This window comes from Mirounga leonina, unplaced genomic scaffold, assembly GCF_011800145.1.
Source record: "Mirounga leonina isolate KUSES-001 unplaced genomic scaffold, KU_Mleo_1.0 Mir_128, whole genome shotgun sequence".
Taxonomy (NCBI): domain Eukaryota; kingdom Metazoa; phylum Chordata; class Mammalia; order Carnivora; family Phocidae; genus Mirounga; species Mirounga leonina.
The window spans coordinates 27,288-41,297 of NW_023270320.1; the positions used below are offsets into that span (position 1 = coordinate 27,288).

The window sequence follows — 14,010 nt, forward strand, 5'->3', positions numbered from 1 at the left end:
GGTACGTGCACCCCAATGTTTATAGCAGCAATGTCCACAATAGCCAAACTGTGGAGAGAGCCAAGATGTCCATCAACAGATGAATGGATAAAGAAGAGGTGGTATATATATACAATGGAATATTATGCAGCCATCAAAAGAATGAGATCTTGCCATTTGCAACAGCATGGATGGAACTGGAGGGTGTTATGCTGAGCGAAATAAGTCAATCAGAGAAAGATATGTATCATATGACTTCACTGATATGAGGAATTCTTAATCTCAGGAAACAAACTGAGGGTTGCTGGAGTGGGGTGGGTGGGAGGGATGGGGTGGCTAGGTGATAGACACTGGGGAGGGTATGTGCTATGGTTAGCGATGTGAATTGTGCAAGACTGTTGAATCACAGATCTATACCTCTGAAACAAATAATGCAATATATGTTAAGAAAAAAAGAAAAAAGAAGATAGCACGAGGGGAAGAATGAAGGGGGGGAAATCGGAGGGGGAGATGAATCATGAGAGACGATGGACTCTGAAAAACAAACTGAGGGTTCTGGAGGGTTAGCCTGGTGATGGGTATTAAAGAGGGCAAGTTCTGCATGGAGCACTGGGTGTTATGCACAAACAATGAATCATGGAACACTACATCAAAAACTAATGATGTAATATATGATGATTAACATAACAATAAAAATTTAAAAAAATTAAAACACTAAGCTATCACCTTAGTCATATAAGTTCAGTAGACATTTGGATATTGCTAACATAAAGTGTCAATCAGGATATGAAGAAAATGGGAATTTTCCTATCCAAGAGGACAATAATGATCAGTGAAATTAAGTATAAGTATGTCCTATCCCCAGAACACTCCATTCCTAATCTATATCCAAGCAAAGTTCTCATGTCTACCTACAGGGCACATTAGAAAGTACTCATCACAGCAGTGTCTATAGTAACCAGGAATTAGAGGCAACTCAATTGTCCTTCACAAGTGGGACTGACAAGCTAAATGGTCTTAGGTTGGTTTCCTCTAAAACCAGATCCTGAAATAAGGATTTGCATTCAAGTAGATTATTTGGGAGATGATTTAAGGAAGCACCAGTGTGGGAAGGGGAAAGTGAGGCAGAGGCAGTGTGAGAATAAATAAAGGGTACATTATGGCTGGTTACTTCTGTGGACAAAGAGAGCTTAGTCCCACAGGAAACCCCTGAAAGGCAGTGTTATCTATGCCCCCGAGTAATCTTACCCAAGTGGGTAGAACACAGGGGTATTTATCCTCCAGTTCCCATCAGGCTGGCTGAGTGGTGGTCCCAGGTACATTAAATTACACCCATCTAGGTCCATCTAGCCTGCACAGCACAGGCCAAGAGAAAACCTTCAGGTAGAGTCCCAAGTTTGTGCAGCAGGACACCAGAGGCATGAACTAGAAAAATTAGTACCAAAGGGAGAGCACAAAGCAACAATTGTGTCATGCAGACAGATTTTAAGAGATAGGTAGAGGGAAATGCATAAGAAACAGGAAGAGTTATAGACCAATATCATTAATGTAAATTTAAAACACAAGCAGAAACCAAACCATATTACATATATCACATTCATACCACATATGTGGACACATTTCAGAAACACTACACAGTGCCTTGAGGTGCAGTGATGAATAGGACTGAAAGATGGGGGATGAAAAAAAGAAATATAGAAACTGAGGGGCCTCACAGGACTTGATGAAGAAAGGGTGTCACTGAGGAGAGTGATTTAAAACATCTATCTTCTGCCTCCTCTAGGTTAAAAGATCTGCTTTTTCTGGACCCCATAAAAACTCTCACCTCCCACATTACACATAGGACATCTGGTTTTGGGCTCCATAAAGAGCAGGAACTGTGTCAAACACAACATTATACCCCTCACAGCCTGTGGCCAACGCTCATCAGATAATACAGCTCTCCACTCTTTTTCAATAAATAGACTTGAAGAAGAGGCACACAAGCACAATATAAGGCCCCAAAACTACATTTCCCAGAGATCTCTGGGTGATTTTAACTCAACTCTAGGGGGTGGAGCAGTTTGGAAAGACAGGAAGGGCACTTCTTGTACTGGTGCTGGAAGTGGGAGGACTGCTGTCAGCCTGGTTCCTGGTTGTGAGGCCTAGTGGACCTCGGTAAGTGACTTGTTTATGCTTTAAAATTGGGGCTTAATCCTATCTTAAATGTGTATCCAGAGGACTAGATACTGTACTCACTTGAATTTCAGGTCCTATGGTGGTTCAGAAAGTTTGGTTAACACATACTTTGAATCCTTATGCTGTAACTACTATACAGCATATAAGAAAGGGGCCCTTGATTCAAACTGCCTGGGTTATAGGGGTTATAGTCACAGCCACATCGAATCCTAGCTGTGAGGACTTGGGTAGGTCACTCTGCATCTCTAAAAGTCAGGTTGTCCATCAGTAAAATGGATGTAATAAGAGAGCTTACTTAAAGGGTTGTTGTGTGGATTAAAGAAGTGTATAAAAGCTAATGTGTATAATGACTGTTTCAGGGATTTCCCTCTTGGATAATTGAAACAGTGATGTCCACCTCCTCTGTCCCCAACATGCTGTGTCCCAAAGGGCTCAGTTAGCCCTATAGGCAGCAAGTTCATATTTCCTGCTGCTCCTGCATTAACTGGTCAGAAATACTCTAATAATCCCAAATGTCCAGGGAGGCTAAGTTGCACTGTCTGCAGTGTTTAAGGGAATTCCTGAAGCAAGTTCCATCATGTTGGAAAGAGGCTTAGTGGGGAGAGTCCCAGGAGCCATAAGGACAAGAATCAACTCCTTCACTGTTGGCACCGAGCAGCAAGGTACAGAATTCCATAGGAGAAAGGAAGCTGCTGAAGCAGACAGCCCCAGGAGCAATGGGCCCGATGGGCTCTCCACTCTGGACATTGTTCCCAGGCTTTGGCATGATTCCCACAACATGCCTGTTGGCTCTTTTTAAATAAACTGCTCTCACCCTTCCCCAGGGCCCTCATTTTAGTTTCTCAATCACAAAACAGCTGACCCCACCCCTCTCTCACTCCAGAGGAAATTAAACTGTCGACTATTTAGCTGCATCCTGTCCAGAGACTTATTTTGTTTGTCCTTTATAGGTTTAAGAAGTTCAGATCCAACTTTAAAAATAGGCAGATTTTACCTTCAAGTCTGAATTTCTCCTGCTGAGGAGGGCAAAAGCAAAACAAAACAAAACTCTCAGAACTTTCTGCTTCCTGGGGTTCATTCTAACTGTCTTTAACTGTACCAACTGTTTTTCCTGGATGGGGCTTTTCAGTGACAGTTCAAGGATGGTATGTGGGCATGGCTTGCCTGGCAACTTCTCCTTTTCCATCTGGAACATTACTGTGCTGGCCACTTGCCCCTGAGAGTGGGCTGGGCTGTAGTGTCCTTGTGGTGGGCCTCAGAGCCAAAGCTGAATGGATAGGATGGGAAAGGAAAGGAAGGGAGAGGAAAAGAAAAGAAAAGCACATAGGAAGAAAAGTCATTCAAGAGCACTCCTTAAAATTCTTCTATTCAACTTGGCAATTCTATTCCTAGGTACATACCCCCCAAAACTGAAAGCAGATACTGAAAAATATACATAGCTGCACTATTCACAATAGCTAAAGGTGGAAACAAGCCAAATGCTCATCAAGGAATGAAGAGATAAACAAAAATAGTATATTCATGCTATGGAATATTACTAATTCATAAAAAGGAATGAAGTGTTTTGTGCAACAAACTTATTTCTTACAGTTCTGGACTCTGGGAAGTCCACTTCCAAGGTGTACAGTTTATGTGTCTGTTGATGTCCCAGTTCCTGTTGTGCAGAGGGCTGATTTCTTCTTCTGTCTTCCAAGGTAGAGATGAGGGAGAAAGCAAAGTCTCTTGTGTCTCTTATTCTATTTTTTGTGGGTGTGTCTCTTCTTCTAAAGGCACTAATCCCATTCATGAGGCTTTCAGTTTCCAAACCTAATTATCTTCCATGACCCCCCCCCCCTACTTCCTAAGGCCATCACATTGGAGGTGAGGATATCAATACATGAATTTTGTAGGGGTACAAACATTCAGTCCACAACAAAACTATTATAGTTCTTTTCTGTATATTAAACTATTTTTAGTCCTGCCTACAACTCAGTAAACTATCATCCTCATCATTCTAATTTACAGGGGAATAATCTGAGGCACAGAGTGGCAAGAGTTTTTGTCTGAGATTATGTAGCTAATAGGGGAAAGAGTGAGAATTCTGTCTCTGGACAGTAATTTTCAACTTTGATTGCACTTTGAATTTACCTGGAGACTTTTTATTTAATTTTTATTATTTTCTTTTTTACTAAAGTAAATTGACATACAATTTTATATTAGTTTCAGGTGTACAATATAGTGATTCAATATTTATATATACCTTGTGAAATGATCACCAAGATAAATCTAGCTGCCATATGTCACCATACAAAATTGTTACATATTATTAACTATATTCCCTATACTGTACATTGTATTCCCATGTCTTATTTATTTTGTAACTGAAAGTTGGTACCTTTTAATCCCCTTCTTCTATTTAGCCCATCGCCCCATGCCCCTCCTCTCTGACAATCATCAGATTATCTTTGTATCTATGAGTCTATTTCTGTTTTGTTTGTTTTGGTTTTTTTTATACACATTTAAGTGAAATTATACAGAATTTTCTTTCCCTGTCTGGCTTATTTCACTTAGGGTAATACTCTCTAGGTCCATCCATGTTGTCACAAATGGGAAGATTTTATTTTTTTTCTTATGGCTTAGTGATATTCCATTGTAAATATTTACATTTACTTGATCCTTTCTTCTATTAATGGACAGTTAGATTGCTTCTATATCTTGGCTATTATAAATAATTCTGCAATTAACTTCAATAATTTTTGAATTAGTGTTTTCATTTTCTTCATATAAATACCCAGAAATGGAATTGCTGGATTGCATGGCAGTTTTATTATTAATTTTTTGAGTAACTACCATACTATCTTCCATAATGGATGTGCCAATTACATTCCCACCAACAGTGATCAAGGATCTCTATGCTCCACATCCTAACCTACACTTGCTTTTTTTTTTAAGTAAGCTCTATGCCCAATGGGGCTTGAACTCATGACCCCAAGATCAAGAGTCACATGTTCTACTGACTGAGCTAGCCATGTGCCCCAGCACTTACTATTTCTTGTCTTTTTTGATACTAGCCATTCTGACTGGTGTGAGGTGATATCTCATTGTGGTTTTGATTTGTATTTCCCTGATGATTAGTGATGTTAAGCATCTTTTCATGTGTCTGTTGGCTATCTTTATGTCTTCTTTGGAAACATGTCTATTCCAGTCCTCTGCCTGTTTTTTTAACTGGATTGTTTTTTCATTTGTTTTTGATGATGAGCTTGTGAGTTCTTTATATATTTTGTATACTAACCCCTATCAGTAACTGATGTCCAAGAGCTGACTGAATTGCCATAGATTTATGTATATTAATTTTGTATCCTACAAGCTTACTGAATTCATTCATTAATTCTAATAGGTTTTTTTTTTTGGTAGAATTGGTAGAGTTTTCTTTTTTTTTTAAATTATATTATGTTAGTCACCATACAGTACATCATTAGTTTTTGATGTAGTGTTCTATGATTTATTGTTTGCATATAACACCCAGTGCTCCATGCAATACGTGCCCTCCTTAATACCCATCACTGGGCTAACTCATCCCCCTACCCCCCTCCCTTCTAAAACCCTGTTTGTTTTCCGCAGTCCATAGTCTCTCATGGTTCATCTCCCCCTCTGATCCCCCCTTCATTTTTCCCTTCCTTCTCCTACTGTCCTCCATGCTATTCCTTATGTTCCACAAATAAGTGAAACCTTATGGTAATTGACTTTCTCTGCTTGACTTATTTCACTTAGCACAATCTCCCCCAGTTCCATCCATGTTGATGCAAAAGTTGGGTATTCATCCTTTCTGATGGCTGAGTAATATTCCATTGTATATATGGACCACATCTTCTTTATCCATTCATCTGTTGAAGGGCATCTTGGCTCCTTCCACAGTTTGGCTCTTGAAGACATTGCTGCTATGAACATTGGGGTGCATATGGCCCTTCTTTTCACTACATCTGTGTCTTTGGAGTAAATACCCAGTAGTGCAATTGCTGCGTCATAGGGTAGCTCTATTTTGAACTTTTTAGAAACCTCCATACTTTTTTCCAAAGTGGCTGTACCAGCTTGCATTCCCACCAACAGTGTAAGGGGGTTCCCCTTTCTCCACAACCTCTCCAACATTTGTTGTTTCTTGCCTTGTCAATTTTTGCCATTCTAACTGGTGTATGGTGGTATTTCAATGTGCTTTTGATTTGAATTTCCCTGATGGCTAATGATGAACATTTTTTCATGTGTCTGTTAGCTATATAAATATGTTTTCTGCAAATAGTGACAGTTTTACTTGTTATTTCCACTTACATTTTTAAAAATTTATTTTTCGGGGTGCCTGGGTGGCTCAGATGGTTAAGCGTCTGCCTTTGGCTCAGGTCATGATCCCAGAGTCCTGGGATCGAGTCCCCCATCGGGCTCCCCGCTCTGCGGGAAGTCTGCTTCTCCCTCTGCCTCTCTCTCTCTCTCTCATGAATAAGTAAATAAAATCTTTAAAAACAAATAAATAAAATTTATTTTTCTTCTCTGATGCTATGGCTAGAACTTCCAATACTATGTTGGATAAAAGTGGCAATAGTGGGCATCCTTCTCTTATTCCTGATCTTAGAGGAAAAGCTTTCATCTTTTCCCTGTTGAGTCTGATGTTAGCTGTTGCTTTGTCATATGTGTCCTTTAATATGTTGAGCTATGTTCCTTCTATACCCACATTGTTGAGAGTTCTTATCATAAATAATAGTTGAATTTTATCAAATGCTTTTTTCTGCATCTATACAGATGAAAACATGGTTTTTATCCTTTTTGGTTAATATGGTGTATTACTGTGATTCATTTGTGAATGCTGAGCAATCCTTGCATCTCTGGAATAAATCCCACTTGAACATGGTGATGATCCTTTTAATGTATCATTGAATTCGGTTTGCTAATAGTTTTTGGGGATTTTTGCATTTGTGTTCATCAGGAATACTGGCCTATAATTTTCCTTTTTTGTGGCGTCTTTCCCTGGTTTTGGGATCAGGGTAATATTGATCTCCTTTAATGGTTTTGGAAGCATTCCTCTTCATTTTTTTGGAATATTTTCACCAGGATAGGTATTAACTCTTTATTGTTTATTATTTTTTTGCAAAAATTGTCTATAATTGTGGGGAACAGAATCAATAAACAAAGATATTATTAATTTCTCTTGACTAAAATAAAACAGACAAAAAACATTAATCATAATTTAAAAGATTTCATTGTATTTCATAAAAAGAAATAAAATCAGTAAAAATAAGCTTTCCTAGATAAAACCAACTAAAGATTAATAAAATTATTTTCAAGAGAAATATTTTTGTGAACATGCTTACTTACAGGAAATTTAGAGTCTCACCTCCAGTCCTACATCAAAACAAATTTCTTTTTTTTTTTTTGGCATTAATTTTTTTATTAAGTTCAATTAGCCAACATACAGTTCATCATAATTTTTTGATGTAATGTTCAGTGCTTCATTAGTTGCACATAACACTCCGTGTTCATCATGTCATGTGACCTCTTTAATACCCATCACCTGGTTACCCCATCCACCCACTACCCTCCCTTCTGCAACCCTCTTTAAATATTTGGTAGAATTTATCTTTGAAGGCATCTGGTCCTGGGCTTTTGTTTGTTTGGAGGTTTTTTTTTTTTTTTATTGATTCAATTTCATCAATAGTAATCTATCTATTCAGATTTTCCATTTCATCCTGACTCAGTCCTGGAAGAGAGTATGTTTCTAGGAATTTATCCATTTCTTCTAGCTTGTCCCATTGGTTGGCAAGAAATTGTTCAAAATAGTCTTTTATTATCCTTTGTATTTCTGTATCATCAGTTGTAACTTCTCTCCCATTTCTGATTTTACTTATTTGGGCACTCTCTTGTTTCTTGATAAGTCTGGCAAAAGGTTTGTCAATTTTATCTTTTCAACGAACCAACTCTTAGTTTCACTGATTTTTTTTATTGGTTTCTTAGTCTCTATTTTATTTATTTTCACTCTAATCTTTATTTCCTTCCTTCTACTAACTTTGGGCTTTGTTTGTTCTTTTTCTAGTCCCTTCAGATATAAGGTTGAATGTTTATTTGAGATTTTTTTTTTCAATCTTGAGATAGGCCTGTATTGCTATAAACTTACCTATTAGAACTGTTTTTGCTGCGTCTCAGAGGTTTTGAAACATTTTGTTTCCATTTTCATTTGTCTTGAGTTTTAATATGATTTCCTCTGATTTTTTTGTTGACCCATATTGTTTAGCTTCACATGTTTGTGCTTGTTCCAGTTTTCTTCTTGTAATTGATTTCAAGTTTCAAACTGTTGTGTTCAGAAAAGATGGTTGATATGATTTCAGTCTTCTTAAATTTACTGAGAGTTGTTTGCAGCCTAAAATGTGATCCATCTTTGTGAATGTTCCCTGTACACTTGAAAAATACGTATTCAGCTGTTTTTGGTGGAATATTCTATCTATATCTGTTAAGTCCTCTGGCTAATATGTAATTTAAGGCCAACATTTCCTTATTGATTTTCTCTCTGGATGATTGATTCATTGATGTAAGTGGAATGTTAAAAATCTCCTATTATTGTATTACTGTCAGTTCCTCACTTTATGTCTGTCAGTATTGCTTCATGTATTTAGGTGCTCCTATGTCCAGTGCATAGATATTCGTGTTATATCCTCTTGTTGTATTGATCTCTTTATCATTATGTAATGCCCTTTTTTGGTCTCAATACAATCTTTGTTTTAAGATCTGTTTTGTCTGATATAAGTATTGCTAGCCTTTTTTTTGTTTGTTTCCATTTACATGTAATATCTTTTCATGTCACATTACTTATAGACTTTGTGTTTTTTAGAAGATTTATTTATTCATTTTAGAGAGAGAGAAGGAGAGCAGGGGGGAGGGGCAAAGGGAGAAGGAGGGAGAGTCTTAAGCAGATTCCATGCTGAGCGAGGAGCCAGATGTGGGGCTCGATCTCACCGCCCAGAGATCACGACATAAACTGAAACCGAGTCAGATGCTTAACCAACTATGCCACCATGGTGCCCCACAGTCTTTGTGTGTGTGTGTTTTCATTCTAAGAATTTATTCCTTTTTTTATTATATTCAGTTAGCCAACATATAGTACATCATTAGTTTTTGATGTAGTGTTCAATGATTTATTAGTTGTGTATAACACCCAGTGCTCATCACAATATGTACCCTCCTTAATACCCATCACATGGGTACCCAACCCCCCCACCCTCTTCCCCTCTGAAACCCTCATTTGGTTTCCTGGAGTCCATAGTCTCTCATGGTTTGTCTCCCGCTCTGATTTCTTCCCATTCAGTTTTCCCTCCCTTCCCCTATGGTCCTCTGCCCTATTCCTTATATTCCACATATGAGTGAAACCATATAATTGTCTTTCTCTGACTGACTTATTTCACTTAGTATAATCCCCTCCAGTTCCATCCATGTTGATGCAAATGGTGGGTATTCATCCTTTTTGATGGATGAGTAATAATCCATTGTATATATGGACCACATCTTCTTTATCCATTCATCTGTTGAAGGGCATTTCAGTTCCTTCCAGTTTGGCTATGTTGGATATTGCTTCTATGAACATTGGGGTGCATGTGCCCCTTCTTTTCACTACATCTGTATCTAGTAGTGCAATTGCTGGGTCATAGGGTAGCTCTATTTTTAACATCTTGAGGAAACTCCATACTGTTTTCCAGAGTGGTTCTAACAGCTTGCATTCCCACCAACAGTGTAAGAGGGTGCCCCTTTCTCCACATCCTCACCAACATTTGTTGTTTCCTGCCTTGTTATTTTTTTGCCTTCTAACTGGTGTAAGGTAGTATCTCAATGTGGTTTTGATTTGAGTTTCCCTGATGGCTAGTGATGTTGACCATTTTTTCATGTGTGTGTTAGCCATTGTATGTCTTCTTTGGAGAAGTGTCTGTTCATGTCTTCTGCCCATTTCTTGATTGGATTATTTGTTTTTTGGGTGTTGAGTTTGAGAAGTTCTTTATAGATCTTGGATACCAGCCCTTCATCTGTTATGTCATTTGCAAATATCTTCTCCTATTCCATAGGTTGATTTTAGTTTTGTTGATTGTTTCTTTTGCTGTGCAGAAGCTTTTTATCTCGATGAAGTCCCAATAGTTCATGTTTCCTTTTGTTTCCCTTGCCTTTGGAGACCTGTCTAGCAAGAAGTTGCTTTGGCCAAGGTCAAAGAGGTTGCTGCCCCGTGTTCTCTAAGTTTTGATGGTTTTCTGTCTCACATTTAGGTCTTTTATCCATTTTGAGTTTATTTTATATATGGTGTAAGAAAGTGGTCCAGTTTCATTTTGTGCATGTGGTGTTCCAATTTTCCCAACACCATTTGTTGAAGAGACTGCTTTTTTCCCCCATTGGATATTCTTTCTTACTTTGTCAAAGGTTAGATGCCATAGAGTTGAAGGTCCATTTCTGGGTTCTCTGTTCTGTCCCATTGATCTATGTGTCTGCTTTTGTGCCAGTACCATACTGTCTTGATGATTACAGCTTTGTAATATAGCTTGAAGTCTGGCATTGTGATTTCACCAGCTTTGGTTTTCTTTTTCAACAGTCCTTGCCTATTCAGGGTCTTTGCTGGTTCCATAAATATTTTAGGATTGTTTATCCCACCTCTATGAAAAATGTTGATAGTACTTTGATAGGGATTACGTTGAATGTGTAGATTGCTTTGGGTAGCATAGATATTTTAACTATATTTGTTCCTCTAACCCATGAGCATGGAATGTTTTTCCATTTCTTTCTGTCTTCCTTAATTTCCTTCATAAGTGTTATATAATTTTTAGAATACAGATATTTTACCTCTTTGGCTGGATATATTCCTAGATATCTTATGGTTTTTGGAGCAATTGTAAATGGGTTCAGTTCCTTGACTTCTCTTTCTTCTACCTTATTTGTAGTGAATAGAAATACTACTGACTTGTGTGCATTGATTTTATATCCTCTAACTTTGCTGAATTCCTTTATCAGTTCTAGCAATTTTTTGGTGGTTTTTTTTGGGGGGGGGTTCTACATATGTACAGATGTAACAAGAGTAAAATTTTGACTTCTTCTTTGCCAATTTGGATGCCTTTTATTTCTTTTTGTTTGATTGCTGAGGCTAGGACTTCTAGTACTATCTTGAACAACAGTGGTGACCTGGACATGTTCCTGACATTAGGGGAAATCTGTCAGTTTTTCTCTAACAAGGATAATATTCACTGTCGGTTTTTGTATATGGTTTTTATGTTATTGAGGTCTGTTCCTGCTATCCCTACATGGTGGAGAGTTTTAATCAAAATTACTTTTGTCAAATACTTTTTCTGCATCTATTGAGAGGACCGTTTAGTTCTTGTCCTTTCTTTTACTAATGTGGTGTATCACATTGATTGATTTGCAGATGTTGAACCACCCTTGCCCCATGACCAAGTGGGATTTATTTTTGGTGATGGTGAATAATCATTTTAATGTACTGTTGGATCCTATTAGCTAGTATCTAGGTGAGAATTTTTGCGTTTGTATTCATCCGGGATATTGGTCTATAATTTTCCTTTTTAGTGGGGTCTTTGGTATTGAGATCAAGGTAGTGTTGGCCATATTGAGTTTGGAAGTTTTCCTTCCTTACTGCTTTTTGAAATAGTTTCAGAAGAATAAGTATTAATTCTTCTTTAAATGTTTGGGAGAATTCCCCTGGGAAGCCATCTGGTGCTGGACTCTTGTTTGTTGGAAGATTTTTTATTACTGCTTCAATTTCTTTGCAGGTTATGGGTCTTTCAGCATTTCTATTTCTCCTGGTTTCAGTTTTGGTAGTTTATGTATTTCTAGGAAGGCATCCAGTTCTTCCAATTGTCTAATTTGCTGGCATATAATTGCTCATAATATACTCATAATGGTTTGTATTTCTGTGGTGTTGGTTCTGATTGCTTCTCTTTCATTCATGATTTTATTTATTTGGGCCCTTTCTCTTTTCTTTTGATAAGTCTGTCTAGGGGTTTATTGATTTTATTAACTGTTCCAAAGAACCAGTTTCTACTTTTGTTGATCTAGGTTACTGTTTTTTTGATTTCTATATCATTGATTTCTGCTCTAATCTTTATTATTTCTCTTCTCCTGCTGGGTTTAGGCTTTATTTGCTGTTCTTTTTACAGGTCCTTTAAGTGTAATGTTAGGCTGTATATTTGAGAATTTTCTTGTTTCTTGAGAAAGGCCTGTATTGCTATATACTTCCCTCTTAGGGTCACCTTTGTTGCAGCCCAAAGGTTCTGAATTGTTGTGTTTTCATTTTCATTTGTTTCCATGAATTTTTTAATTTGAATATATCATGCCAGTCCTTTCTGGCCTGCCAGGTCTCTGTGGACAGATGTGCTGCCAGCCTTATGTTTAATAATGCCCTTGTAGTTTAAAGACCTCTTGTCCCAAACTGCTTTCAGGAGTTTTTCTTTATCTTTGTAATTTGCAAAGATATCCACTCACTATTATATTTCGAGGTTTGAGATATTTTTGTTGATTTTGTAGGGGGTTCTCTGTGCCTCCTGGATTTGTTTTCTTTGTTTTTAATTTAAATTAAATTAGCCAATGTATAGTACATGTTCAATGATTCATTACTTGCATATTATGCCCAGTGCTCATCACATCACATGGGCAATAAGGGAGGGCTCGTGATGCCTTCTGGATTTGTATGTTTCCTTCCCCAGCTTAGGGAAGTTCTCAGCTATAATTTTTTCAAATAAACCTTCTATCCCTCTCTTCCTCTCATCATCTTCTGAGACCCCTATTACTTGAACATTATTTTGCTTTATGGAATCACTGAGTTCTGTAAGTTTCCCTTAGTTATCCAGTATTTGTCTTTCTCACTTATCAGCTTCCTTATTTTCCATCATTTATCTTCTGACTGACTGACTTCTGTCTTGTTTATCCTTGTTTTTAGAGCCTCCATTTGGGACTGCATCATGGTAATAACATTTTTAAATTTTGCCTAAGTAGATTTTAGTTCTTTTGTTTTTACAATAAGGGATGCTCTAGTGTCTTCTATGCTTTTTTCAAGCCCAACTATTATCTTTATAAATATTGTTTTAAGTTCTAGTACAGACATCTTACTTATATCTGTATTGATTGTCAGTGAGTACTACCACCTGGTCTTTCTTTGGCATGACTTTCTCCATCTCTTCATTTTGTCCAGAAAATAGTAGAGGAGAAAAAGAAAAAACAAGAATAACCACAATAATAACAGAAATAAAAACAAACAAAAAAGAAAAAAACAAACAAGAAAATAACAAACAAGAAACAAAACAAAACAGAAAACTAGAATCTGTGTGTGTTTTGGTCTGCTTGTTTAAAGAAATTGAATCCCAAAATAAAGGAAAACTTAAATATATACAATTAAAAAAATAAAGTGAAATGCAATGAAAGGAAACAAAAAAATAAAAAAATGTATATAATGTATATATAAAATTTTTAAAAAGAATTGAAACATAATAACAAAAAAATAATACTAAAAGGCTTAAGAATATTAAAAAAAACAAAAACAAAAACTTCAAATGCTATATACTGTTTTCCCTAAGAGCTGAAGCTTTCAGCTCTCTATAAGCAGTAAAGTTGGTGTGAGCCAGATATTCTTGCTGGTCTTCTGGGGGAGAGGCCTGTTGCAGTGATTCTCAGGTGCCCTTGCCCTTATGGAAATGCACCTCCCTTACCAGGGAGCTGGGATCAATGTAAGCAGCTCTGATTCCACTATGTGGTGCTGTTTTGCTCCCTGAAAGCTTTCAGCACCAATGGGCAGGATGAAAATGGTGGCGCCCCAATCTCTAGCCCTGGAGCTGAAAGTTCATGCCCCCCTACTTTTCA

At 37.3% G+C, this 14,010-nt stretch overlaps 1 protein-coding gene across 3 annotated transcripts in view; it reads left to right on the plus strand.

Moving 5' to 3' along the window:
- The first annotated feature begins 2,065 nt into the window (after nucleotides 1-2,065).
- LOC118009895 (arylamine N-acetyltransferase 1) overlaps nucleotides 2,066-14,010 on the plus strand; it is a 118,056-nt gene continuing 106,111 nt past the window's right edge. Inside the window, exon 1 of one of the 3 annotated variants that reach the window (XM_035003890.1) lies at nucleotides 2,066-2,136. The gene's annotated coding sequence lies outside the window, so the exon portion shown is untranslated. The remainder of the gene's footprint in view (nucleotides 2,137-14,010) is intronic. The other 2 variants (XR_004679050.1, XR_004679052.1) reach the window with 2 other exon arrangements.